General features: G+C 46.6%; 1 long non-coding RNA gene across 1 annotated transcript; it reads left to right on the top strand.

The window, feature by feature from the left end:
• LOC127605967 (uncharacterized) lies at positions 1–27,839 on the top strand. Its single transcript, XR_007963698.1, has 5 exons — positions 1–36; positions 804–874; positions 17,520–17,738; positions 27,480–27,661; positions 27,732–27,839. It is a non-coding gene; the product is annotated as an uncharacterized LOC127605967 (long non-coding RNA).
• The last annotated feature ends 154 nt before the right edge of the window (positions 27,840–27,993 follow it).

Raw genomic sequence — 27,993 nt, 5'->3', positions numbered from 1 at the left:
TCATTGTCGTTTTTTTGCTCTCAAGCCTCTCGCCGCGTAAGTACTGCGTTTATGTTATTTTGTCTTTGATCTGGCTCATGTTTTTAATTTTGTGGAATTGGACTCAAGTAATTTGATTTATAATCTAATCTTGTATTTTTTTTTTACTTGCCTTTGCTAGCACTTTTTGTAAATGTGTTGTATGGGATGGTTTGGGATTTTGATTTAGTTTTTGTTTTTAAAAATGCCGAAATTTAAAAAAAAATCACAAATGATTAATTTTGTTTATTTTTTTTATGAGTATGTTTTAGTCAAGCAAATAGAAGTGTGTGTGTATGTGTGTGTGTGTGTGTGTTTGGGTTCCACAGTAACCATGTTGCAATGTCTTTTTGATGGTATTTTTTTTTTTTTTTTGTTGAAAATCACACACACACAAAAAAAAATCTTCACATTAAAAGTTGAAGATTTCAAGAAGGAATCGATGTGACTTCACTTGTGTCGGCCGTTGTTGCACGCGAGCCGCTGCGCTATCAACTTGAGCCGTCTTGCATTTCTGCATTTTTACCCCTCAGTCTTTTTGGTCACATACGGATCTGTGAACATTAGCTCTCGCACCCTCCCTGAACCCCCACCCACTAAACCCCCCCCCCCCAACCCCACCCCTTCCTGATGATTGCTTCCACATACACTTCCAACCCAAGTCCAGCTGGAGATTGTAAAAATAAATGGCATGTTGAGAAAAAAAAAGTGGCTGTTTAATTTCTTGCTTTTCATCTTTGTTCGTTTTATTCATTTGTTTTTGTTTTTTTGTGTGCGTGGCACAGAAACGCAGCTCATCGGGACCCAAGTGCGGCATGGAACGGGTCATCCAGGACTTCCTGTGAGAGGAGCGCAGGTACACGGACGGCCAGGTGGCGCATGCCTGAACATGAGAGGCCACCAGGTACGTAAAAATTATTTTCTTCTGCTCATTTACAGAAATGGTACTGCCGCGAAATGTTCTCATGCTGAAACACCCTCTCACACGCATTTCTGAAACACCCAGATATCATGCTCCCGTACCGAAAACGGTCTCATGCACTCCCGAAACGAGTTCACACACTACTGACAGTTTTTCATGCTCACATGCACAACGACTAAAACTCATGCACAGTCTTGAACCGCTCTGACATACACACCGAAATGCCCTGTGCCGTTCAATAGTTACCGATTATTTATTTTTAATTGGTCATTAATATTTGTATTCTGAATTACAGCAAACAATTAAGGAACGGGATGAGTTAATGATAGGGCGGCCCGGTAGTCCAGTGGTTAGCACGTCGGCTTCACAGTGCAGAGGTACCGGGTTCGATTCCAGCTCCGGCCTCCCTGTGTGGAGCTTGCATGTTCTCCCCGGCCGGGCCTGCGTGGGTTTTCTCCGGGTGCTCCGGTTTCCTCCCACATTCCAAAAACATGCGTGGCAGGCTGATTGGACGCTCTAAATTGTCCCTAGGTGTGAGTGCGAATGGTTGTTCGTTTCTGTGTGCCCTGCGATTGGCTGGCAACCGATTCAGGGTGTCCCCCGCCTACTGCCCGGTGACGGCTGAGATCGGCTCCAGCACCCCCTGCGACCCTAGTGAGGATCAAGCGGTACGCAAGATGAATGAATGAATGAATGAGTTAATGATAATCCTGCTCCGATATATTTGAGAATGATGACAGACAGAAATCAACGACACAATTGAATGAGCCAATTCAGCATGACTTAGATTTGTTCTTGATTTTACTGCTTGGTGCTTTCTACCGATTATTATTATTATTATTACCGATTTGTCTTACTGTTTATTGTGCATGTTAAATCGCTCCATGTACAGCACTTTGTATGCAGCGATGACTGTTTGAAAGTGCTCTAGAAATACTGTTGACTTGACTTGACTTGACAATTCGAGGACAAAAACAACAAAATCAATGCAACAAAAAAGCTCATAATGTGAGCCGCATTTCCAAACGGAGTGGGGCACCCCGTAATTTGCCCTCCCATGGTCCCGGGTTTGACTTTGTGGCGCTGTTGTTTCTCTCCTTGATGTCAGCGACGGAGGTTTGGCCAAGCTGCTTTGCCCTTAAATAATCAAATTGTTCACAGTTGCTCTCGCCTCCCTGGAGCGGCGGTGGCTTGATTGTAAACAGAAAGCCCCCCCCCCAAAAAAAAAAAAAATTGCACTTATCAGGCCAATCGCAGTGTTGCACTGATGAAAGCGCTGGGGAAAAAAAAAAATACTGAAAAAAAATAAACCAACTTACTTGTGGCAGGTGCAACCGTTTGTTGAGTTCATGGGAACCAAAACGACTTCATGTTAATTTTATGACGTAAAGGATGTTCAGGGAGGCGGACATATTATGCAATTTTCTCCACTGTTTAAAAGCAAAATGGCTTCTCGGGAAGAGAATGCAATTTGGAGAGATTTGTGGGTGTTGGCTGAATGAAAAAAAAACAAAAAACACAGAGGCAAGCAAAATGATATGGAATGAATGAAGAATTTGTGTGTGTGTGTGGGGGGGGGGGAGTGGTGAAAATGTTTGAAATATTTGGTGTTTTGGCCAAGTTTTTGGCAAGTTAAAACGGTCTCAGAGGTGAATTGAAACAGCTCAACACAAAAAGAAGAATATAGAATTTAGATGTGTAGGAGATTTGTTGAATGTGTTTTAGGGAATGAATAGTGTTCTTTTTGTTGTTGTTTGTTTTTTAATCATTAAATTGGTTAGAAATGTAGAATGTGAAATTTTCATTTTATGAGAATTTTTGGAAGGTTGAAGATACGGATGAATTTAATCCGTTTTTAAAATGTGAGAAAGAGTTGAAAAATGTGGTCGGGGTCGCATGTCAAAATAAAAGCTTATAATAATTATGACATCATGTGAAAGATGTACAGTAGAATCAAATACTGTATGTGCGAAGGCCAGTGTGCTGCGTTGGATGTGTTCCTTTAAGGGGCGTGGCCCAGGGAATGACATCAGAACCTGGCCTGGTGCTCTGCGTGTGAGCATCCCGGCGTGAGCTGTGGCCAACGGCAGGTTTCTGGCTTCAAGTACCTCTCGAGGGCATCACGGCACCTTCATTGCTCCATTATTATGTCACTTCCTTCGGGGTAAAGTGAGGACAATTTGGGAATAACCAAGTTGTGTCGTAGGGGGGAAGGACGTCGTCCCCACGGGGGCCGCCGCTCTCTTTTCAGCAGCGTGTCATTTTTTTTTTTTTTCCTCCCACCACCACCACCCGATAAAAGCTTTTACGCCTCACTCGTCACCAGGAGGGCGACAGCCGGAGCAAGAGGGCTTAAAAATGAGCCGCCAGCGAAAAGCCATCGGGAGGCTTAATTACACATAAGCTCACTTTAATAAGCGCTGGATCGTATATCCCAGGCGCCCATCCGCAGACCAACATCTGGATGATCGCAAATGCCAGCACTGAAGGGATGGTGGCGACCCACTACAGACATACTCAGTTACTAGATGAGTAGATTTAATTTTTGTAAATGTTTTAATCTGCTTCAAAAATATGTTGAAGCAGACATAAAGACACCTGTTTCAAATTTGTTGTTTTGTTTGTCCATAACATCAATTGTAAATTTTCTTTTTAGGAATGTGCAACATCATTTAAAATATGTCATTTTACTTATCTTATTTTTCATTGGGGCGGCCCGGTAGTCCAGTGGTTAGCACGTCGGCTTCACAGTGCAGAGGTACCGGGTTCGATTCCAGCTCCGGCCTCCCTGCGTGGAGTTTGCATGTTCTCCCCGGGCCTGCGTGGGTTTTCTCCGGGTGCTCCGGTTTCCTCCCACATTCCAAAAATATGCTGATTGACCATTCTAAATTGTCCCTAGGTGTGAGTGTGAGCGTGGATGGTTGTTCGTTTCTGTGTGCCCTGTGATTGGCTGGCAACCGATTCAGGGTGTCCCCCGCCTACTGCCCGGAGACGGCTGGGATGGGCTCCAGCACCCCGCGCGACCCTAGTGAGGATCAAGCGGTACGGAAGATGAGATGAGATGAGATGAGATTTTTCATTGCAATCTTTTCCAGAGCCCAAAAAAATATATATAAATTAAATTGCATTTTTAAAATTGGGAAACAGCGGCCACTTGTGGTATTGGTATGACATAACAATCTCATCCGCCATAATAATAAAATGATTACCAAACAGCCAAGAGTTTGTTCATTAAAATTTACCTTAAAATACCTTTGAGACCACATTAGCTCGACGGTGGGTGTTGGGGGGGGGGGGGGGGCGGCGCTGGGGGGGCTTCGGGGTGGTGTTGGACCCTCTCGCTTGTGTTTGTGTTACGCGAGTTCATTTCAAGCAAAATTTACTGCCCATGATATTTACGAGCCCAGAACGAAAATTCATTGGGAGATTGACACATTAATGAATATAACATGCAATGTGATTCATCGGCCTTCGGGGAAAGCATCTGTTTTCTTTGCGCCATTTGTCATCGGCCGAGAGGAGCTCGTGTTCGCGTCCGTCTATTGACATTGATACTGTGTGTGTGCGTGTGTGTGTGTGTGTGTGTGTGAGGTCTATAGTCGCTTCACTCGTCTGGTAATTACACAGTAGGCGATGCAGCTTCGTGAATACATGGCCGCACTTTTCTGGCGAGATGGGAATCCCTCCCCGCACCCCTTATTCACCCTGCCCCCCCCCCCTCTTCTTCCACCTCACAAGCATTTGAACATGGAACGTTCCGCAAGCATTTTTCCAGAGGTTGCCGAGTTTTTTAATGAGCGCTCCTGTTGGAGATATTTGCGGCACAGGAAGACTCAAAGTAATGTTAAGTGTGTTAGCAAGGCTACGATTTACCACGGAAGGTTCCAGAAGCCGTTGGGGTGGATAACTGTTTGGTTTGTCTCCTTTATGCGGGGGTGGAGGGGTGTTGTTACCTGTGTGTCAATACTGTCTACTTTTTAGAGAAAGTAAAAAATTCAACTGTATATGTTGTTTTTAGAAAAAGTGCTCAATCAATAGTTTGGGTTCTCTCCCAGTGCAAGATCATTTGCGACATTTTTCTGGAATGTAAAACTACCACAAGTACGCGTCATCGTTAGCGCATCTAGGAGCTTGAAGCCTCCATATCAAGCTTCACTAAAGACTTGATGATTGGGTAGAACATTTTTCTGGAACTTTCCGACTTCCAACACATAATCAGCGATCCTTGAGGGAGCGTTTCACTTTCAACAATTTCCGCCTCTCCACATAGACGGACGGCAACGCATGTTTCACTTTGCCTCCCGGGCACCGCAAATCACACAAAGTACCCAGTATGCTTTTTTAGAGGGGTACTAGTTGGGGATTTTTTTTTTCCACACCCACAGCGGCGCACACAGACGTGACTTGACGAACCGGACGATGGCGTGAAACGTCACCTGACTTGTTAATCAGTTCAAGACAATTTGGTGAAAGTGCCCCCCCCCCCTGATTGGCCGCTGAGTCTGCCCAACGCTTTCTGACATGTTTACATAAAAGTGACTCAGAGGAGAAGTCAGACGGGGTTGTTTGAATCCTACCAAATAATTCCGAGTAAAAAGTGGAAAACCTCAAACTCCCGCATCGACGTGGCTCTGGCGCTTGTTTTTCAGCTTCCTTTTGGGGAGGCTTGGCTCAGGTTGCAGGTTCAAATGCCAACCCCCCCCCCCCCCCTCCCGCCCCCCGGCACCACTGTCATTGAGCAAGATACTGAACCTCTTGTTCCCTCGGTTGGTCGACGTGACCCGAGCGGCTCCTGATCATGACAAAACACCGTGACCTCGTTTATTTTGTGGCTCGAGCAATCTTGCGCGAGCCACAAAATAAGGCCTCGTCGGTGCTTCGAGCTTGTTCCGTTCCGTCATCAGCAATAATCTTTGACACTGTGTTTCACTGCAGCTGGACTTGAATATGTGCTGTCAGCAGAGACCCATAGCACGTCGATGACTCTGCATCAGTCAAATGCAAAAAAAAAAACACCCGCGCAAAAACCATTCCCGTGTTTTTGGGGCGGCTTTTAGCACCGCTAGCCCAGTCAAGCGTGACCTGGTCTTGTTGTTCACCTCCAGACACAGCCACTGCAAAACTCTCTTGCATGGCGGGTCGGGGGTGGGGGGTGGCGGGGGGCGGTCACTCAATCTTCAATCTCTAGTTCAATCAAATAAGATAAGATAAGATAAGAAAACCTTTATAATGTTGACATTCCTCTTTCAGCGTTTTCAAGAATCAACATGTACAAATATGTGGCAAAATGCCATAATTGTGTGCCAGCTACCCCCAAAATACCCTAAAAATGCGGCATGGGGGGGTTCTTTTAATGAAAAATGAAAACGCTGTGTAATATTGTACTCAAAATAATGACAGTTTTTGCTTCAATTCCTTGGAAATTGTACTAGCCCATCTCATGTGGAGGCTCCTTGGCCTCAGTAAACTGCAATAACCTTCATTCTTTGCGATGATAAAGAAAATATGCCCGTTTGAGTTGGGAGTATCATCATGTTGTCTGTCGACATGTGTTGCTTCATAGTTTGTGTGTGAATATGCTCACGGGCCGATAACGCAACTCCAAAGCTAATGATTAGCCTGTCAATGGTGTTTTACATTGTTTGTGAGCACTAAGCTAAATGGGCCTTTATTTATTTTTTTTCCCAGGCGGAGCTATGCGGTTGTTTTAAATACCCAGTATGTTATTCTTTTTGTTTGATGTTGCTTTTAATAGTCAAGTTGGAGTGACTGCAGAAGCTCATGACTTTGGCTTGACTGGAATTGTTTCCAGATTCCCATCGTTCTTCTTCTTCTTCTTCATTGAGCACACGCGGGTCAATCGCAAATGTGCTTTGTGAGGAAAAGTCATCACGTGTCAACGTGAAAGAATGACGGCGAATGTTTTTATTGCCAGAATGGGTCAAATTTGACCCCGACTGTACGAAAGGGGTTAAGACTCGAAAAGCCGTCAAAGTTGGATGAATTCCGGCGATTTTAGAAAGGGCACCGAGGATATCCATTAATCACGTGCAAAGAGGCTCGGCGCAAGGTTCGGTCCTCCTTTATGGTCAGCGCTCACCTGTGATAAATAAGTTGGGAAAGGATGCCAGCGAGGGAAGCGGCGGGGGGGGCGGAGGTGAGCCGACACATTTGTTTGGGTGATGCGGGGTCACGCTGCGGTTGATAAAGAGCCGGCGCGCTCCCGAAGGACGGCCAAAGCCTGACGGCTCCACTTTTCAAGCAGCGCTGGCTCTTGAAGTTGCTTCGTCTCTTCGGAAGCCAAATCAATTCAGAGGGCTTTCCCATACTGAAAGTATTTAGCAAATTTTGGGGTGCGGCGAGCCAAAATCGGCTGGCCGGGCGCTCCTGTCATGTGAGGAAAAGAAATTCTGCTCCCAAAGCCAGTTTCCTTTGAGCAAAGTGACATTTGGTAGGCGTGTCTCTCATGACTCGACCCACAAAAAGATCAAACGCTGGAAATTTGTAGTTTGAGGATCATTTTGGGGCCACTTCGAAGCAAACCTCACCTTGAGATTTTGCATTTGCGTCATCGTTCCTCTTAAGCCCGATGAGCGAATTCGCTGGCAACCGTCTGTCACTGGCTTCTGACCAAAAAGCAGATAAAACGAGCTATTGTGAAACGAAACGTCCACCAGAACAATCACTTTTGATGCTCATATTTTTGCTTTTGTGACGCTTCAATCTTCAAAGTACAAGGCAACGAAAACAAGACTGACAAAAAAGCTTTTGATGTCAAAATAAGGATTTGTTCGCTGACATGCAACCATGAAATGACTGTTAGCGACACTGACTACAACATGTTCTACTTCCTATCACAACATAGACACACACACACACACACACAGACACACACACATACTGTGTTGGTGTGTCAGGTGCTTAAACTTGCCCAACTTCAAACACGCTGGCAGTCCTCTCCGTCATAATATGACCGACCGATGTCAAACAGCAAATCTTTATCTTCACCTTAAAAGCTATGCTGATCTCAAACTCCAAAGCGACGCCACAGCGCCAATCTACAGAGATCTGTTTGTCGTTATTGTGGTTTAAAACGCTGAATTTCAGAGATAACTTGGGAGAAATCCTTCTCCATGCCTAGCGGTTGAAAATCGTCCATGACAAAACATATTAGCATTAGCTAGCATTACTTCCTGGTTTGGCCGTAGTAGGAAAATCACTCGCTCTGTTTCAATTAGCATGTTTCATACTAGCATAGCGATGTTTCAATTGTATTGTTTTTTTCTTCTCATCTTGTGAGAACGCACAGTGTTGCAATTTCCCCACCCCGCTAGTGGCTAAAGCTAAATTTTCTCCACCTCTCATTTCATCGGCATTTCATTTGCAACCTCAGCAGTTGTTTTGCCCCGCGCGTTGTTTTTCAGCGTTTAGCATCATATTACCTCATAAAGAATTTATCACGCAATATGAAGCGGCCGCGGCAGGAGAGCGACAGCGGAGATATTCGCCCACCGTGCTCGCCACCTCTTTATTATTGACTGGCCGGCGGAGGGGCGCAATAAAATCAAAAGAGTAGCGGTGATAGCAACTGGCCGGCGTTCTTCAAGGCCAACATAGCGCTTACGTCAGCATCCGTTAGCTAGACAGAATTGTTCATTTTCCGGGCACGCACGGCATATTCCGGGAGAAAAATGCCTTCATAATGATTTTGTATATAAAATGAGGAACTACAGATTTAAGAAACAAAACAGACATGTTAATAAAAAAATAAAATAAAAAAAAGCTAAATTGAAACAAAACTCTTCACCACTCGCCGACAACATGGACCGTGACGTTTATGGTTTTGCAGTTTCAAGATTCCGAGCGCGACCACAATTTTCTTCATTTAAAATCTTGGATCCATTTTCATAAACGTGGGTCACATTCGACCCCGAACAGGCAAACAGTGCATCGGGTTTCATAAAGGATGTTAACGACAAACCCGCTAGCCAATCACCTCTCAATAGCAATGAAAATGTCGTATTGGACGATTGTGCCAGAACGATTGCGATGGAAAACAAAACACGTACAAATATTGGATCGACAACTGGTCCTCAAAAGTGCATATTTTTTGGTCCGAAGATCAATATAACTATTTTTTTTCCAGGTTTCTATTTAACTAAACGTACATCTCAGCTGGATTACTGTCATACCCTTTACTCTGGAGTCAGCCAATCCTCCATAAAGCGTCTCCAGTTGGTCCAAAATGCTGCTGCTTTCCGATTGACAGATATTCGCATGAGGGAGCGCATCACTCCTACTCTGGCTTCCGAAACATTTTAACAATTCTTTTAAAGATCTTATTCTTTGTTTTCAAATCTTGAAATGGCCTCGCCCCCCCCCCCCCCCCCCCACCTTACCTCTCTGAGCTCCTCCGCCTCTACGAAACCTGATCAGTGCCTCGGGTCTGTTTTAAAGCGCTCTAGAAATTCAGTTGAGTTGGTCCACACCACTGATGTATTTATCACAAATATTTGGAGCAGGTACAGTTGTCAGGTCAGGGTTAAAGTTCGGGTGAAATTTCTTGAGGACCGGTTGCCCGTCCCAGGATGAGCTTTTTTAGGACTTTGCCCCATTATTATTATTATTATTTTTATAGATTGATGGTGTTCCTTTTGTACGCAGACTCTAGAATGAAGCACCCATCTGAAAATGTCGGGCCCGTTCATTGAGCTACAGTCAGTCCCATAGCGCCCTCCTTCACAATGAGGCCAAAAGGGGAGGGGGCGGGGGGGGGGGGGGTCGGACTGAATCACACACCACTCATCGAGTAGGACGTTTTTGTTTTTTTATTGCTTTATTGCTTCCTGCCAAAGTGCAAGAGCACAAAGAACTGTAGAAAAGCCCCCCCCGCGGGGGAACCCCCCCATCCCCATTCGGCCCCCCTGCTGTGTCAAACAGCTCTGCGGTGGGCAAGACTCCGCCCCGCCCCCCATCCCATCCTTTCTTGAAGCTGGCCTATGAATGGTCGGATGCTGTCATCGTTATCCTGCCAATTAACACTCGTTTGTCTCCCGTGAATTCAATTAGGAACGTATTCATGAGTGACCAGAAGTGGGGTAGCAGCGGCGTGGGGGTGGCTTCACGTAACCCCAACCCCCCTGTCCCCCCCACCCCCTTCCCCCAATGCCTTGCTTCCAGGCCACCCGCTGACTCTTCGGAAAACTTTTTAGCGCTCGGCCGTGTACTTGCGAGCTATTCTTTTATGCGTGTGCAAAAGGTGGGGGTCGGGGGGGGGGGGTGGATTACGCAGTGTGGAGGTTAAATGTGTTAGCAATCAAACAAAACTTTTCACTATCAACGACCTCATCCCCAGCTTGATTGACATCACATGTCCCATTAATACAATACACAAATATTCAGGATCATTCGTCGGTGCGGCATCGAACCCGAATCAGCGAACCGCTCGAGCCAAATATGAGAGTGAAGTGGACCCCACCACTCAATCCATCAACTTCAGTCAATGTTCCGATGCGAACCAAATCGTCTGAGTCCGCGGGGGTGTCCGGTGACTCCATTTACCTCAAGTCAGGGCAGTGATACAAACCACATTTTCTGGATCTCCTTTGCGTTTTCGTCGAGTCTGCTTACTCGATTCCGTGACCCGTTAGCAAGCGAATAGCGTGACTCCTCATCGTTTCCGCCGGCCGCACGAACTTCTCATCCGGCTCATTGGGTCACTCGAGTCTACAAAAAACACCGATCGATGAATCCGCTTGTGTTTTCCAGTGAACGAGTGAACCTGACGATATCAAACGAAATGACAAAAGTCCAATTTAACCGACAAGTCAAGAAAAACAAGATCAAAACGACTAAACAAAGACGATGCTAACAAAAAACGCGCAGCTAACAAGGACGACTATGACGAGAGCGAGACAAAACAAACACTCCAGCAAGAGCAGCAACCAGGTCAATAATCTGACAATTGGCTGGTGTGCCGCAGATGCATGTACGCGAACCCCTTTAAGTTCTATTTTGGACATGGAAGAGTTCTGAGAAGGGAAAAAAAAAAATTGTGTGCTGCAAACGAATTTCTATGGAAGGAACGCGATTCAAATGAGGTCATTAAGAGTAAAAGTCACCATAATCTCTAAAACATGCCGTGACACGGAAAAAGCCGAATCGACTCACTGCACACACACGCGCACACACATTCCGAAGGTAGCGCTCATTAACGCACCTCCGCACGCGCACACACACACACACACACCGCAGGGGAAAGTGTGTTAGGGTGCTCTTAGGCGTTAGCGGCAGCCAGCGTGACGGTCTGACCACAGCGTGCTTCTTAAGAGGATCCAGTTTAAAGCTGCTAATGTCAGTATGTTTTATATTAGCCGTGGATCAAATGACTTCTTCTTCTCGCCTGTAGTGACAAAACCACCTGACTGGGATCTCGACGCAGCTTTTTGGGCCCTTTGCACGTGTGTGGCGGCTCGCTGCTCTGTGTTTTTCGACTAAATTTGAGAGATGAATCATACCAGTGTTAGTGTTGTGTATAATTTGCACAGGTGGTTGTGCGTCTAAAGGTCTGGAACTCGACCGTCCGTTAAAAATGTTGCCGACCTTACAGCGAGTTGTGCTATGGTGTTACGCTCCGTTGTTATACTACGGCTTCATGCTCCGTTGTTACGCTACGTTGTTACGCTACGTTGTTACGCTACGTTATTACGCTATGTTATTACGCTACGTTCCTATGATATGTTCCTATGCTACGTTGATACGCTACATTGTTAAGGCTACGTTGTTACGCTCCGTTGTTATTCTACGGCTTCATGCTACATTGTTACGCTACGTTGTTACGCTACGTTGTTACGCTACGTTGTTACGCTACGTTGTTACGCTACGTCCCTATGCTATGTTCCTATCCTACGTTGTTACGCTACATTGATACGCTACGTTGTTACGCTATGTTGTTATGCTATGTTGATACGCTACATTGTCACGCTACGTTGTTACGCTACATTGTTACGCTACATTGTTACGCTCAGTTGTCACGCTCCGTTGTTACGCTCCGTTGTTACGCTCCGTTGTTACGCTCCGTTGTTATACTATGGCTTCATGCTCCGTTGTTACGCTACGTTGATACGCTACATTGTTACGCTACATTGTTATGCTACATTGTTATGCTACGTTGATACGCTACATTGTTACGCTACGTTGTTACGCTACGTTGTTATACTACAGCTTCATGCTACATTGTTATGCTACGTTGTTGCGCTACGTTCCTATGCTACGTTGTTACGCTATGTTGTTACATCAACAACAACAACAAAGCGCGTGACGGAAAAGTGGTTAGGACTGCACGACTGTCCGTGTTTTATGCTATGTGTTGTGTTTATTATTTTACTTTATGTTAACTGTTTTATTAAGCGCTTTGTTACAGCTGCCGCTGTTGTGAAAGCGTTATATAAATCCGCATGTATTGTATTGTATTGTTACGCGACGTCGTTACGCTACGTTGTTATACTACATTGTTACGCTACTATGTTATGCTACACCATCACGCACTGATGTTACGAGGATGTTTGTTGTGCTATCGTCTTATGCTATTGCTTCGTGTTACGATCCTACACTGAGACGTTACGCTACGTCGTTATGATACAGTGTTATGCTACAACAGTTTGCTACGGCGTTTAGTTACGGTTTTATGCCTTGATAGCACACTATAAAGTTACACTACATTGTTACATGACGCGCTACGACATTCCTCTTGCCGCAGTCTCTCGCGGCAACGACTGGCTACGAAGTTACGCTGCGACGTTCAACTACGTCGCCACGTTGGAAGGTCGAGCTGTCGTGAACCAGCTCACAGATTTTCCGAACCGACCATAAAACTGCAACACAGTGTTAAATGTCTTTTTTTGTTCTTTCCTGTCTCCCTCCCTCTCTCTCTCGCTAACGATGGAACATAGCCGCCCGCTCGGTGTGTTTGGTCTGCAGCCTAATGGCCTCATTGAGAGTGAGCGATGAGCGCGTTGACATAATGTGACAGTGATCTAAATCCAAGTCTTAGACGGCGTCCTCGCTGCGCGTTGGATGGCGTCGCCCACGTGAGCCGCTGATTGAGCACTAAAGTGGCCTTGGCGCACATTCGTGTCATCGGCCACTCATCAGCTAGCGTGTGTGTGGTTGTTTGTGTGTGTGTGTGTGTTGGTCGTGACTTCATGTGGAATGACTTAGTCCCGGTCATCCGCCTCTTCTTCTCATGGCTCATTATTACTTGGCAATAGTTTTAACCACTGCACCGGATTTTAAATTGATGTGCTCGGCCCCTCGTCTCCGGGCCCCGGGTCAGGCCGGTGTCCGAGTTCCAGCGCCGATGCAGCCGATGTGACGGAGCGACACGGTGAACTTTTTGCTCACAAGTCAAAGCAAATCGCAAATGACAAACTCTTAATCTCGAGTTTCCATTCATTCATTCATTCATCTTCCGAGCCGCTTGATCCTCACTAGGGTCGCGGGGGGTGCTGGAGCCTATCCCAGCTGTCTTCGGGCAGTAGGCGGGGGACACCCTGAATCGGTTGCCAGCCAATCGCAGGGCACACAGAAACGAACAACCATTCGCACTCACACTCACACCTAGGGACAATTAAGAGTGTTCAATCAGCCTTGCGACGCATGTTTTTGGAATGTGGGAGGAAACCGGAGCACCCGGAGAAAACCCACGCAGGCCTGGGGAGAGGGCACACAGAAACGAACGACCATTCACACTCACACTCACACCTAGGGACAATTTAGAGTGTTCAATCAGCCTGCCACGCATATTTTTGGAATGTGGGAGGAAACCGGAGCACCCGGAGAAAACCCACGCAGGCCCGGGGAGAACATGCAAACTCCACACAGGGAGGCCGGAGCTGGAATCGAACCCGGTACCTCTGCACCGTGAAGCCGACGTGCTAACCACTGGTCTACCGGGCCGCCTCACCGTAAAGGTGATGTTTTGTGGCAACCGCAAAATATTTTTGTCTTGTTCTGGTCCAACTCCAAATTCCGGAGGTGTTCAAATGCCGCAACATTTGAGATGACGCTTCCTGTCAAGAGAACAAGAATATCTCATACAGGCGCCTCAACGTACAGAACGTGACCTGTTGAACAGGGCCAGGCGAAGACGGTCGGAGCAATGGGGGGTGGGGGGTGGGGGGGTGGGGGGGGGTGGGGGGGGGGGCGAAAAATAAAAATAAATCTTGACGATTGGACAAAACGTTTCACCAAGCAGCTGCGATTCATCTCGTGTCGCTTACACCAAATCACGGCACAAGCCAAGCGTTTGCTCTTGAATCACACTTTTGTCCCCCCCCCCCCCCGCCCCCCCTATCTCCCCTTTACCCAAGTGTATCTTAATACGTTTCACCGATGGACTTCATTGATGTCAAAGTATGAGCTCACAGGCCCAGTCAAAACAGCAGGAAAGCCGTCCAACAACAAAAACAAGCTTGTGCTCTGACTTTTGTGGTCGGCGGCACATTTCGAGAGGTCGTGAGGTTTCGAGGAGGGGGGGGGGGAATCCCATCTGGTGGAATCTATGACACGGGGGGGTGCAAAATATCAGGTAACGCTTAACTTGTATGTTTTCCGCAATTGTCAACTTTGGAAATGTGAGTTGTTTTTAGTTTCCAAAGTTCCTAAAAGGGACGCTTGTGGCGCTTCTGGATGCGGTTCCCGCCAGCCAGACGCTTCATTTACAAGTCGGGTTTCTAAGATTTTGTTTTGTTTTGAGATCTCTGACAGCTGATTTAATGCTGCTTTTGTCGCGTTGATGACAAATAACTTTGGTAGCTGAAGAACAGGAGGCTTTTTTTTTTCTTCTTCTTTTTTTTTTTGGCACGGCATTAAACACAAGCAGCTGTGAGGCTAATAGCGGCATGTCTCATTTGCTTTTAATTACCGGAATGTCTTGTGCAAAGTCAAATTACAAAATAAAAGCATGCATGGGCGAGCCTCGTGGAAGTGTGTGCAAAAAAAATTGGGTTTTCCCCAAAAGTGTTATTTTGAAGACCCAATAAAGTCTACTAATGTCGTCCAAAATTGACCAAACAGAAGAATTTTGTAAAAAAAAATAAATAATAATAATTAGAAGAAGGCGGCCCGGTATCCAGTGGTTAGCACGTGGGCTTCACAGTGCAGAGGTACCGGGTTCGATTCCAGCTCCGGCGTTCCCTGTGTGGAGTTTGCATGTTCTCCCCGGGCCTGCGTGGGTTTTCTCCGGGTGCTCCGGTTTCCTCCCACATTCCAAAAACATGTGTGGCAGGCTGATTGAACACTCTAAATTGTCCCTAGGTGTGAGTGTGAGTGTGTAAAAAAAAAAAAAAAAGGTTCAGCACACCCGCTCTTAGATGCGCTGCAGGGGAAAAACTTTTAATCATGAAGGCTTATTGTGTATTTGTTGCCAATTTAGTCATTTTGGTAGTAGGCTAATATCGATACATAGAGCAAATGATGCCTTCATTGTAAGGCTTACATAAAACCAGACATTTTTTTTATCATTATCATTATTTTTTTAATCCAATATGGTTATTTCAACATTTTGGGTTGCCACCCCCTGTACTAGTTGGCCACTGAGGAGTTATAATTATATAATAGAATGTCATCGTTCCAAAAAAAAAAAAAATGGACCGTACCTACCACTTGTGTAAAAGTGAGTCTATTTTTTTTTTTTTTTTAGGAAACCTACCGTGGGAAGGACAGCGTGCGACGGCGAGGCTTTGTAGTGCAGAAATACATTTGTCAAAGTGCAGCTTACGCAGCTGCGACGTCCTGTTTTGTCCTTGCCGTCCATCACAAGGCGGATCTCAAACCTTCAATTTGCTCTCCCGCCAGAACGCAGCCGGCGTTGGAAAAAAGGAGTGCGGGGGGCGTGCGACGGAGGATAAGCGAGGTTTTTGCGGGCTCGCCCGACAAACCCGAGCTGCGGATGGGAGACGGTGGGGGAGGGGGGTGCCACACCCACCGGATTGATTAGTGTGCAATTAGCTGGCTTGCAGCTTGACAAAAATATGCATGTTGTCATTTTAGCGGGAGACAACAAACGGGAGCCACACTAGGGTGGGGGGGGGGGGGATTCCACGCGGCGTTCTTGTGTTGACAGCTGGATGTCGGCCGCTCGCTGCAACCTTGTAGGAAGGTAGCGGCGGCTCACATAAAGCGTGACCGACTTGGACTTGGCATCCGAGACTCGTCATTTCAATCAGGTGACTTTTGAGGAGGGGGGAGCTAAGACAGACTGGCTGGGGGTGGGCGCTCTCCAGGACCAATTCTGTGGAGTTTCTTTTTTTTTTTTTTTTTTTTTTTTTTTAGGCCAGCAGAGAAAGAAGGCCATCCTGGCCCGGGTACTGACACCGCCGCAAAACATCTTCCGCGCTGTCCGTCGGCTTCTTAAATCATCCGGCAAAGTCCTTGTAGCTGCATAATAAAGGAGGCCATAAATCTCGTGGATGCGCCTCATGACACTCAAGTCTTTGCAAAGCTTTCGCAGTCTCCACAATGCAACACTTGACTCTAATATCCCCCCTCGCGGCTTCCAAAGTGCACACGCGCGCTTGTGCAGTCGAAACCCCGACCGGCTATTCTGGGCTGCGGCACCATGTAATTAAGCTCCTGTCGCTCTGCGCTCTCAGACGTCGTCGTCATAAAACGCGGGTCCGGGTTTAGTTAATTAGTTCCACTGTGCGACCACGAGCCCCATACAAGCCAGCGGCGCTGGTGGGATGGATGGAGGAGGGGGGCGGGGGGGGGGGGGGGGGTCGAACACGGCAAAAGTGGGACAAGGAGCCCGGCGGACAATGAAGCCTGCGCTCAAGAGCCACTTCATTAGGTACACAAACCACTGCGCTAATGTTCTAGCGTGACGCCGATTGGAAAGTCCGAATTGTGGGTTATGCGCCGACATTTTTCAATTCTCATTTTGTTTTTTGATAATATACATCGATTTTACGGACATCGATGCCACGCTTTGAGATTTTCGTTTCGGATTTTGCCGCGTTTGGCGCGAGCTGGTCCAATCCCTGCGGAACCCCTCAAACGACAGGCGTGATGGCGTCCATTCGAGTTGAGTCCGAAATGTGACACGACTATATTTTGATTTCTTTCTCTCGACAGGCTTAAAGCAGGGGTGACCAATTTTTTTTTACCGAAGACCTAATTTTCAAACCACCGACCTCCCGCGATCGACCCGTTGCCACACCCCGAGGAATGGAGGCCGCGGTATTTCTTTTTCTCAAATGGGTTGAAGCCCCAATTGACAATCGTCAGCGAGTTGAAGTGTCATCCGAATGATTATTGAATTGAGGAATCGATTCGAGCGCAGAACAAAATATCTTTCGGCAAAGATTGGAGTGCTCCCCCAACCAATGTAATTCAAGTCAAAGGACACATTTGGGAGACTTCCTGACGTAAATGTTTCACCTACGGCGCAGTAAATATTTCTTTTTCTCGGCCTGCGATGAAGGACGCGGCCATCGATCACGTGTGAAATTTCCGAGAAATGACCTGTGTGTGTGTGTGTGTGTGTGCGCAGATCAAGTCATCTCTGTTTCATCCGCAGATGCAACGGCAGCACCTTGGGACGGCCGGGCTGCTGATTAATGTCGCCCCCCCCTCCGTGATAGATCTCCACGCAAAGTAGAAGCCGTTTAATCTCCTCCGCGACGGCTCGGAAAGGGGCTCATCTCTCTCGCTGGGCCGTGAATTATCGCCCTCACCTGTCATCGGATTCCAGCGGCCGGCCTGAACACTTTCAGAAGGACTGAGCGATATTGCCGAGGTAAATTTGACGTGTCGTTGCTTGGAATTGGATGAAATTGATTCACGGCACTTAACAGTCGCGACGGCATTTGCAAATTCGCTTCGATTTCTATCCATCATTTATTAATTCCTATTTACAGGATTGTTTGAGCACCATCTTGTGGCAGTTTTAGGGAATTACAAGAGTTTTTGAGGGGTCGTTGATTGCTGCCATATTTTTGCTAATCGTCGTCGGAATAAATTCACTTCGTTTTCCTTTTGGTAGCATGTTCCTTGGCTGCATTGCGTGTTGATGTTCCTTTTTTTTTTTTTGTCCAATCAGATTTAAGACCCGATATTGCCATGTCAAACTAATCCGCCCAGAGCCTTCACGTTCAGTAGCGCTGGCTAACGTGACTTTGATTATACAGTCAAACAGACCCCGCGTACGTTTTCTCGCCCGTAACGTTCACATTTCAACGTCACAATACGAGGTACGTCGTAACAAGGTTCGACTGTATCGTGCCAAAATTAGATTCACTCGCGCTGGTTAATGCGTTCACGTATGAAACGGCACAAGTATCCAACGTTAGCGGCTAACTGCTAGCAGCGAGTGCCGTGGAAATTGGCTAGTTTTTTTTGTCTCCATATTTAAAGTCAAGTCAAAGGAAGAGTATGTGCCTTAAATTGCACTTTTTCAATAATAGGGATTTTTTTTTGGGGGGTGGGGGGGTCAGGAATTGATGAATGGAATTTCAATTCAATTCATAACAAGTGCCGTGTTGTGCACTATTGATTGTTTGTATAATCGCAATGTGATAGCCGTGCAGTTAAGGCCTTATGGCCTCGTCCCTGACATTGCCCGAATGAATCCCGTCTGGTGTTCGAGGGTCAATTTTTGCATCTGTGGCGGAGAAAGGCGATAATAAAGAAGAAAAAAAAAGTTTGGGATTTCGAGTGGAATGGAGGATTACCAGATCAAAAAGGCAACGTCGCTAATCCTTCCCCGCCCCCGTCATTAGAGATGATGAAATGACAACACATGCAAAACTTCTTCAAACTTGCTCAGTGAATGTGAGTACTTAGCGAAAGCGGGCTCACGGGATGTGATTTCTTTTTTTGGGGGGGGGGTCGGGGGGGTGCTGGATTAAGCGATGTTGATCCCGTTGCCGAGTGCGGAATAAGATGAGGAATGTAGCAGTTGCTGAATTTGTCTCGGCACCGCCGCTGCTGCAATTATCTCTGCGGAAGCTAATTGGAAGAGATGTGGGATAAATCCCAGCCCGGGAGGGTTGGGGGGGGGGGGTATTGTGCTCATTTCCAGCTGACCTAATAAGAGTCCATCGGCTGCCACGGGAGTGATACCGTCAAAAAAAAGCGGCGGAGAGAGTGTGATCTGGCAAGAGAAAGAAAGTCTCGCTCGGGCGTTCCTGCCATCTTCCAGGAAGGTTGTTATTTCTGGGAACGCGGCCCACCGGTAAGTCCGTAGAACATCTGCAACGGCACGGACGCTCCTCGGATTTCTCCAGAGCGCTGGAGTCTGCAAAAAAAAAAAAAAAAAAACAGCCCAAAGAAACCCTCCTGTACTAAAAAAATGCATTTATTTTTTAGTTTCAGTTATTTACAAGACTCACGATAAACTTGCCACAATGAATAAAATAACTTTGAGCTAAAAAAATGGCTACCAGAAGACGACCTGTCACGACATCTTTCAAAGTTGCATTTCCAAACCCCGCATAGCCAACCAATCAAATAAAAATTGATTTATTTCCCCAAAAAACGATCAATGCCTTCCGCATTTTCCTGTCGTCGTCGCCTTCCGGCCGGCACGTAACGCTTGAGGGTCATTTCCTCTTGTTTTGGGGATCGTTTGCCCTCAAGAAACCAACTTTTGACTCCTGTTAACTTCGAAATACTTACTTTAACACGTATTAGACAGCCCTCTTAAAAAAAAAAAAAGAAAAATGTGCAGATATCACTCTAAATTCCATACAAGAGACGACGGAAATGGAAATAATCCCTGGACGCTAATGTATGCTAATCTGGGTTGAATGTTTTCACGGATTTGGGTTTTGCGGGAGATATTCTTTCCAATCGACGGAATCCAAGACGTTGACCTCGTCAAGTTACGTCTCGTCTTTGACGGCGAGTCATCAAACTTTGCTGCCGTGCTCACATGTCGCATGACAAAAATATATCTGTCCACAAGATGCGGTTTCAATTTGATGACGATCTCCCCCCCCAAAAAATTATCTAGTCGCCAAAGGCCAAAATGACCGTAAAATAGACACCCCACCCCATTTAGATCCGGGATATATCACCACTTAAGAATAGACCCCGCCCAGCCCCCAAATAGATGATGCCATTCTATCAGATGCCCCATTTAAACCAATAAAATAGATGCCATTCCCCAATAATTTCCTTCACCTAATCAAGGAAAAAAAATAAATGCCTCCTTCAAATAAATACCCTGGCCCAATCCATCCATCCACACGAAGTAAATAAACGCCACACTGCAAATGTTTAGCGGCCACATCATCTTTTCAAGGAAAATGTATTGCTCCCTCAAATTAATGCCATGCTCCAATTATTTGAGGCCAAGTCAGTCACATAAGATAAATAAGCAGCTCGCTCAAATTGAGACGTGCCCCAATTAGTTGCACGGTGTGTCATCCGCCTATGAAAAGTAAATCTCACTGTCAAATAAAAGCCGTGCCCTTGTTACCTACATCTGGGACAAATAAATGCCTCCCTCGATTGGAGCTTAGGCCACAATTAGTCATTGAGCGTGTCAACAACCTGCCTGGAAATGACACCACCGCAACGAAAATCCGTACCTCTCTAAAATATCGGTTGCAGGTGCATCATTCACCTCTGACCAATAAACACCTCCCTCAAATGACAAGAAAATAGAGCGATGTTTATTTTGAAGACCTTTGAAAAATGACTTGTGTAAATTCTTATAAGGACGCTTCCACCCCGTACGAGAAATGTGCAAAACATATTTGGGGCTTTTCAGGCTGGCAGCAGTTTACTTGACACCGATAAATATTTGAATCGAGCGCAGCGCCAGACATGAAACATGCCCCAATTTGACTTTGGGACTTCATCATTTGAAAATGAATGTAGTTTCCATCAAGTCCTGTGTGGTCCCCCCGTTCACAGCCTCAGTGTGGACAAGCTGCTCTGAACATGTTTCGCACCACAAAAACATCCCCTGCGCTGGTGTTCACACACTTGTGGCGCTCTTTCGAAATCGTCCACATCAACAAGAACAAGTCACGCCCTGCAACAGATGCAAGCAATGACACGCAAGCGGCATCCCAGAGGCCAGCACATCATGTCATCTAATGCTTGGGTTTAACAAGCGGAGAGGGAAGCGATTAGCCCCCCCGAAACCTCCCCCCCAAAAAATGATGTCCCGCCAAGGACATGGATATCCCCGAGTTCACTGGGAGCGGCGTCAATCTACCGACTCCCCAAAGAGTGAAATGCAGGGATCTGCGGAGATCTGGACCGTGTCAGAGCGCACTAAACACATCAGGCTGGGCTGGCTCCTGGGCCAGCCAAAACCAAAGGAGCCCCCCCCACCCCCCACCCCCTTCCCCCAACAACAATCTGCCGTAATTGATGTTGTGCTTTTGCCCAATCGGCCGCCTGCTCTCGCCGCAAGCCAGTTCCACTCCAAACACTTGGATGGCACTTTGCACCCAAAAGTTCATGTGCAGAGTTTCATCATCCATTGTGCACAGAAACAAAACAAAACAAACAAAAAACATTCTACAATGCTTAACAACATTCAACAAATCGTTCAAAGAGAGCACTGTATCCAATTTGATAGCTCCAGCTGCTGCACTTCTTGTCGGTACGCAGACTCCTCGCCCTCTTTGATGAGACCGACGGCTGTGGTGTCGTCTGCCAACTTTGAGTTTGACGGCTGGGTGTGTTGAGGTGCAATCGTTCGTATAAAGGGAGAAGAGCAGTGGAGAGAGGACGCATCCCTGTGGGGCTCCAGTGCTAGTGGTGCGTTCGTGTAGAGGGAGAAGAGCAGTGGAGAGAGGACGCATCCCTGTGGGACACCAGTGCTAATGGTGCCTTCGTGTAGAGGGAGAAGAGCAGTGGAGAGAGGACGCATCCCTGTGGGACACCAGTGCTAGTGGTGCGTTCGTGTAGAGGGAGAAGAGCAGTGGAGAGAGGACGCATCCCTGTGGGACTCCAGTGCTAGTGGTGCCTTTGTGTAGAGGGAGAAGAGCAGTGGAGAGAGGACACATCCCTGTGGGACTCCAGTGCTAGTGGTGCCTTCGTGTAGAGGGAGAAGAGCAGTGGAGAGAGGACGCATCCCTGTGGGGCTCCAGTGCTAGTGGTGTCTTCGTGTAGAGGGAGAAGAGCAGTGGAGAGAGGACGCATCCCTGTGGGGCTCCAGTGCTAGTGGTGCCTTCGTGTAGAGGGAGAAGAGCAGTGGAGAGAGGACGCATCCCTGTGGGGCTCCAGTGCTAGTGGTGCCTTCGTGTAGAAGGAGAAGAGCAGTGGAGATAGGACGCATCCCTGTGGGACTCCAGTGCTAGTGGTGCCTTCGTGTAGAGGGAGAAGAGCAGTGGAGAGAGGATGCATCCCTGTGGGACTCCAGTGCTAGTGGTGCCTTCGTGTAGAGGGAGAAGAGCAGTGGAGAGAGGACGCATCCCTGTGGGACTCCAGTGCTAGTGGTACCTTCGTGTAGAGGGAGAAGACCAGTGGAGAGAGGACGCATCCCTGTGGGACTCCAGTGCTAGTGGTACCTTCGTGTAGAGGGAGAAGACCAGTGGAGAGAGGACGCATCCCTGTGGGACTCCAGTGCTAGTGGTGCGTTTGTGTAGAGGGAGAAGAGCAGTGGAGAGAGGACGCATCCCTGTGGGGCTCCAGTGCTAGTGGTGTCTTCGTGTAGAGGGAGAAGAGCAGTGGAGAGAGGACGCATCCCTGTGGGGCTCCAGTGCTAGTGGTGCCTTCGTGTAGAAGGAGAAGAGCAGTGGAGATAGGACGCATCCCTGTGGGGCTCCAGTGCTAGTGGTGCCTTCGTGTAGAGGGAGAAGAGCAATGGAGAGAGGACGCATCCCTGTGGGGCTCCAGTGCTAGTGGTGCCTTCGTGTAGAGGGAGAAGAGCAGTGGAGAGAGGACGCATCCCTGTGGGACTCCAGTGCTAGTGGTGCCTTCGTGTCGAGGGAGAAGAGCAGTGGAGAGAGGACGCATCCCTGTGGGGCTCCAGTGCTAGTGGTGCCTTCGTGTAGAGGGAGAAGAGCAATGGGGAGAGGACGCATCCCTGTGGGACTCCAGTGCTAGTGGTGCGCGTTGATGACCGTCGTGTGTTAGTCACTGAACGCGCCATCTACTTGAGACAAATCAATGCCGTGCACCCATTTGGAAACACCCGCATGACATAGTCGCAACTTTAACTCCCCTACCTCAAATAAACACCGCCCACAAAACACACACTGTCCATCGAATGGACGTTGTGACCCAATCAGTCCAAATGTTTGACATCCAATTGGAAAAAAATTGTGCCCGTGCCCAAATTAATCAGCAGGTGTGCCATTTACTGAAGACGTATAATTAAAGAGACATCTCAACTTGCCCGCGCACAAAAATAAACACCTCCGTGAAGTCGGCGTTGCCCTTCGAAGGAATGCCGCTTTCCGATTCGATGCAAACTCGACTTAAGACAAATGAATCCTTTGCACAAATACACTGGAAGAAAATGTTTAATGTGTAAATTAAAAGCAGCTGGATCCATAACAATTTTTTTTCTTTTTTTTGTCTCTCTCTACTGAATCAAAGAGAGAGCTTGCGTTGCGCATCAGGTTTAAAAAAAAAAAAAATGTAATTCCCTTCCTCAAATAGACGCTGCCTCTCAAATCGATGCCGTGGCCCAATTTATCACTGGATGCGTCCGAAAAATAAATGCCGTCTCAAATAAGACGCTTGCCTTTTCCATCATAACAAAAAACAGGTCGGAACCGTCGGTCTTCCTCTCAATAAACGCCTCCTCCAAATTAAAAACTGTCTCTCTGTTGGAAACAACGGCCTAATTAATTGCCGGCGACGTGAACTACTTGCGACAAATAAATGCCTGCCTAAAATAGACAGCAACTTTTTTTTTTTTTTTTTTACGTCTCGGAAGATAAAACCGCTGGAGTCTGCAAGCCCCTCCCTCAAATAGATACCGTGACCCAATATGTCCACGGGTGTGTCCATCTACTTCAGAAAAATAAAACACCTCCCTCACTTAAGACGCCTGCCTTTTTCCCCTCATGATGACTTTGTGCTTTTTTTTTTTTTTTTTTTTTTCCGTTGGGGGTCAGAGCAGGTCGATGTTAAAACGCAGAGTGGCATTTACGAGCGCACTTGAGTCAGGTCAGGTCCAACTTCACAACTCTCCGGGAGGACGTTAAACGCCTCCGAAAACAACAGCACGGGGAGGCTCAAACTTTCACCCTGGGACGTGGCGATAAATACGTTGACACTTCTGGGACACGAGTAGAGAAAAAGTGTTGAAAATAGAGTGCCAGTCTCCGGACAAACTCATTTGTTTGTTTATGAGCGCGCAGAATAGGTGGAGCTAACGAATGCTAGCAGCGATTTCAAAACGCGCTGGAAAAGTAGGAAATGAACTTTCCGAGGCCACCCAAAATAGTTTTGATATGTCACAGTGCAGAGGTACCGGGTTCGATTCCAGCTCCGGCCTCCCTGTGTGGAGTTTGTATGTCACAGTGCAGAGGTACCGGGTTCGATTCCAGCTCTGGCCTCCCTGTGTGGAGTTTGTATGTCACAGTGCAGAGGTACCGGGTTCGATTCCAGCTCCGGCCTCCCTGTGTGGAGTTTGCATGTTCTCCCCGGGCCTGCGTGGGTTTTCTCCGGGTGCTCCGGTTTCCTCCCACATTCCAAAAACATGCGTGGCAGGCTGATTGGACGCTCTAAATTGTCCCTAGGTGTGAGTGTGAGCGTGGATGGTTGTTCATCTATGTGTGCCCTGTGATTGGCTGGCAACCGATTCAGGGTGTCCCCCGCCTACTGCCCGGAGACAGCTGGGATAGGCTCCAGCACCCCCCGCGACCCTAGTGAGGATCAAGCGGCTCGGAAGATGAATGAATGAATGAATGAATGAATGAATGAATGAAAAAAACAAAATGGAGGCGTTGAATTGTTGAATTTTGTCATTCATTTGGCATGACTTAACCCTTAACGGCTATGGATTCCCATCAATGCTGAGCTTTACGCCGATGGTGGATAAAATTGCGCTTATCAGTGCCACCGCGTTTCCATTCCGAGCCTTTTTTGTGTTTCGCATTTCACACGCCTCTCATCCTTCCTCCGTCTGTCACGTTAACGATCCCTCCCCCTGTTCCCTGATATCAGCGGCTCTTTCTCTCACCCGCCCGCCCTCCCGCTTGCAGAAACGGAGCCGAGACGTTTCCTCATTGATTTCGGATCTGACCTTCCTGTAACCCCTGGCGTAAAACAATCGGCAACTTTATCACACTTCCCTCCTGACAGCAGAGAAAACACGAGGGAGACCAAAAGGCGGCTGCCCGGGCTGACAGCGCCAGTCCCAAACTTTCCCGACCGCAGCCGTCAGACGAGTCACGCAGGACAACTAAATCCAGTTGAGGTTTTTTTTTTTTTTTTTATCCCTTTGATAGGATGAATGATTCTGCCTCCCGTCCCCCAGGGGGCGCAGAAAAATGAAGCACAGGGTGAAGAGGTGAGGCCAAAATTATCCAGCTGCGAATTGGCCCGAGAACATGTGACGGTGTTGAGGGTTGGCCGTCGCTGCTGATTAATTAAACCTCAGTTGGGCTTCATATACCGTACAGACATGAGACCAAAATGACAAGAAACCCAACTTGTCAATCATTTTGTTTCATTTTCGTTTTTTTTTTTACGATTTTAACAAAATAGTTGGGTATCGATTGTCAGGTATCGGTATCTGGCCGATACCTATTTGAAGGTATCGGTACTCGCGATGGAGATCGATACCAGTACCAGCCGTCCTCCTGTGGCCGTTTTTTTTTTTCAATAGCGAACTCGAGTCATACATATTTGATGGATTCTGTTAAAATGCCATTTCTGAAAGGATATGTCTTGAAACAGAAAAAGGTAATCTTCCGTTCATTCATCTTCTGAGCCGCTTGATCCTCAGTAGGGTCGCGGGGGGTGCTGGAGCCCATCCCAGCCGTCTTCGGGCAGTAGGCGGGGGACACCCTGAATCGGTCGCCAGCCAATCGCAGGGCACACAGAAACGAACAGCCATTCGCACTCACACTCACACCTGCGGACAATTTAGAGTGTTCAATCAGCCTGCCACGCATGTTTTTGGAATGTGGGAGGAAACCGGAGCACCCGGAGAAAACCCACGCAGGCCCGGGGAGAACATGCAAACTCCACACAGGGAGGCCGGAGCTGGAATCGAACCCGGTACCTCTGCACTGTGAAGCTGAAATGTTGAGGAAAAGGCAATATTTAGATGTATATAGGTCTTGAAAGTGATAGTATTGGTTTTGGTATCATATGGGATGGGTCTGGAAAAAAATCTGAATATCCCTAAATTTAATGTTTCCATAATATGAGCAACGCAATAAAAAAAAAACATACTATTTTCATGGAAAAAAAAACATTCAACTAACCAAAATAAAATGTTCAATATTTTTTATATATATAATAATAATAATTTAAAAAACAATTTATAATATTTCAATATCAATATTTTTGACATGAAATAACTAATAAAATAAATAATAAAAACTTTCAACAATTTAAAACTAATTTAATCTAGAACTAAAAAAATATATATATACACTTTCAAAATGCTTATTTTAGCCTTTTCCTGCCCCCACCCCAAAAAAAAACGAACCAAAATATTAGGACCACCTCCATTCTTCATTGTTTGTACCCTAACAAACAAAGGAAAGGGGTGCCTTTTTGACCTCTTCACATCAAACGACACACACACACACACACACACACACACGCACACGCAACCAGGTTGAGCAGGACACCGCAGCGTCAGCCGAGTGATGGACGAGTGCAGTGCAGCAGCGAGACGTGTGGAGTCCAAAACGTTTGGAAGGGAGCCCGAAGGTCAACGACCTTTGACGGCTTGCTGGCAAAATGGCTCGGCTTGTGAACGCAAACTTTTCGGGGGATTACGCCCTTTTTTATTCCACGCAGGAATTCCCTGAAAATGCTGCGAGTCCACTTTGGAGTCAGGCTGCCGCAATCAGTAAAACTCCTCTTCACTGTTTAAATTCATATCTTTGATTATAAGAGGTTGTATTATTTGAAGTCAATTTACAGATGAAGATGGAAAACATTGTCATTTTTTAACAGTTTTTTTTGTTTTTGTTTGTTTTTTTAAACATTTGATTGTTTAACTTGTTTATTTCAAATTATCCTCCGCAATTTATTTTTTTTTAGAATTTTTTTTATTGATTTTATTGCAATGTTTGAAATTTTTGTCTACAAAAATACATTTACATGTCATGATTATGGTTTATTTTTTTTATGTCTGGACTTTTTGGGAGTATGTACTTTTACATAAAATCTTTTCACATTTCATTCGGACATCTTCGAGTTGCTCTTTGTTGTCGTTGAATTTTTTTTAATGTCTTAAAAATTGTTTGAATTTTAATAATAAGTTAGTTTTTTAAATTTTTGTATGGTTTATTACTTATTTGAATTTGACGATTGCATTTTTTTATTTTGTTTTAGGATTCATACTTTGATTTTAAAATCTTTTCTATTTTACATCCAGGTGATCCCAATCAGACGCTGCGCAGCTGCACGCGAAGTGGCTGGGGGAAGCCTGGGAAAACGCACACGCCACGTCCCCATTTTCAATTCCACTGGCGGCAAAAATATGGCGTGCATCATCATCATCATCATCATCGCCGGCAGTGTCTTGACGAGACTCCAGTCGCCCAACTTGAGGCACTCGTAAGAGCAGGCACGTTAACGGGAGCACCTGCCTTCCCCAACATTTTCCCAGTGTGTGTTCTTTCCCCAGGAGGCCAGAAACAGTCACCATATTTTTCTCATGTTGGACATCTGCTGAGAAATGTGAGTATTGCTCATTTAATACGTGGACATGTGCGTGTACGATCTGTCCTCCGGGGCGGGGGGGGGGGGGGGCAAGAATGGAGCGAGGACCTCCACCAAGTGCCGAAAGAACATCGATACTTGACATTTAACTTATGTACGTTAAAAAAAAAAAAATAAATGTCTGTCTCGCTCATGCGGGTTGTCAAGTATATTGCAACCCAATTGTT

The sequence above is a fragment of the Hippocampus zosterae genome, chromosome 8 (assembly GCF_025434085.1).
Source record: "Hippocampus zosterae strain Florida chromosome 8, ASM2543408v3, whole genome shotgun sequence".
Taxonomy (NCBI): Eukaryota; Metazoa; Chordata; class Actinopteri; order Syngnathiformes; family Syngnathidae; genus Hippocampus; species Hippocampus zosterae.
This window is presented reverse-complemented; position numbering and strand designations above follow the sequence as displayed.